The sequence below is a fragment of the Bison bison genome, unplaced genomic scaffold (assembly GCF_000754665.1).
Source record: "Bison bison bison isolate TAMUID 2011002044 unplaced genomic scaffold, Bison_UMD1.0 scf7180017845555, whole genome shotgun sequence".
Taxonomy (NCBI): domain Eukaryota; kingdom Metazoa; phylum Chordata; class Mammalia; order Artiodactyla; family Bovidae; genus Bison; species Bison bison.
The window spans coordinates 70,481-72,126 of NW_011476128.1; positions in this window are offsets into that span (position 1 = coordinate 70,481).

Here is a 1,646-nt window from a genome sequence, read left to right on the forward strand (position 1 = left end):
GCCAGCCCACCAGGCTCCCCGTCCCTGGGATTCTCCAGGCAAGTAACACTGGAGTGGGTTGCCATTTCCTTCTCCAATGCGTGAAAGTGAAAAGTGAAAGTGAAGTCGCTCAGTCGTGTCTGACTCTCAGCGACCCATGGACTGCAGCCTACCAGGCTCCTCCGTCCATGGGATTTTCCAGGCAAGAGTACTGGAGTGGGGTGCCATTGCCTTCTCTGGCTCGATGGTTTAGTGTTTGTCTTTTTTACTTATTGTCTCGTAAGTGTTTTTAAAGCTGCAAATTGCCCCTCTATCTCTCTTTTTCTCCTCACACTTTAAAGAAAATGGGATTCGTTGACCTGTAGAGTTTACTGCAGCTTGAATTCTGCTGATTCCATCTCCGTGGTGCTAACACGTGCCTTTTGTCCTTGTATTTATGGTGAATTGGTAGCTGGGTCTGCAAGCCTGGGTATGTTTGGATTCTGCTCTTTGCTGAGCCCACCAGATGGGCGTCACTGTGTCCCGTCAGCAGGTGCGTATGTCTGCTCGTTGCCATTTGTGTTGGAGCAGCCGTGCGTGCTCAGTGCCTGGACCCATTAATTTAACAAAAGTTCCAAGATGGTGGTGTTTCAATTCTGTCATTCCTTCTTCTGTATTTACTAGTTAGAATACCTCTGTAAAGAGAAACTTCCCTGGGAAATGGTGAGTGAGCAGAAAGGGCGCTGCTTCGTTCTGTCACTCAGCACATGACTGCAGGGAGCTTGGTGCTCAGCCGCTCATGGGGGGCCTGCTTCTTGGTCAGGGTTTCTTACGGAGCAGAGCAACCTCCTCGCTGCAGTCTACTGGGAATCAGCGCTCAGTCCGCACACAGAATGAAGCTTCCTCTCAGCTCTTTTGCTTACTCCATGGTACAGTTCATATAGGAAGAGTTCAGTTCAGTTGCTCAGTTGTGTCCAAATCTTTGCGACCCCATGGACTGCAGCACGCCAGGCTTCCCTGTCCATCATCATCTCCTGGAGCTTGTTCAAACTCATGTCCATCGAGTCGGTGATGCCATCCAACCATCTCATCCTCTGTCGTCCCCTTCTCCTCCTGCCTTCAATCTTCCCCAGCATCAGGGTCTTTTCCACTGAGTCCATCCTTTTCATCAGGTAGCCAAAGTATTGGAGCTTCAGCTTCAGCATCAGTTCTTCCAATGAAAATTCAGGACTGATCTCCTGTAGGATGGATTGGTTTGATCTCCTCGCAGTCCAAGGGACTCGCAAGCATCTTCTCCAAAACCACAGCTCAAAAGCATATATTCTTCCGTGCTCAATTTTCTTTATGGTCCAGCTCTCTCATCCGTACATGACTGCTGGAAAAAACCCTTTTTTTCCAACCCTTTTTTACGAAGCTATCTAGGTTGGTCATAACTTTCCTTCCAAGGAGTAAGCGTCTTTTAATTTCATGGCTGCAGTCACCATCTGCAGTGATTTTGGAGCCCCCAAAAATAAAGTCTGACACTGTTTCCACTGTTTCCCCATCTATTTCCCATGAAGTGATGGGACCGGATGCCATGATCTTCGTTTTCTGAATGTTGAGCTTTAAGCCAATTTTTTCACTCTCCACTTTCACTTTCATCAAGAGGCTTTTTAGTTCCTCTTCACTTTCTGCCATAAGGGTGGTGT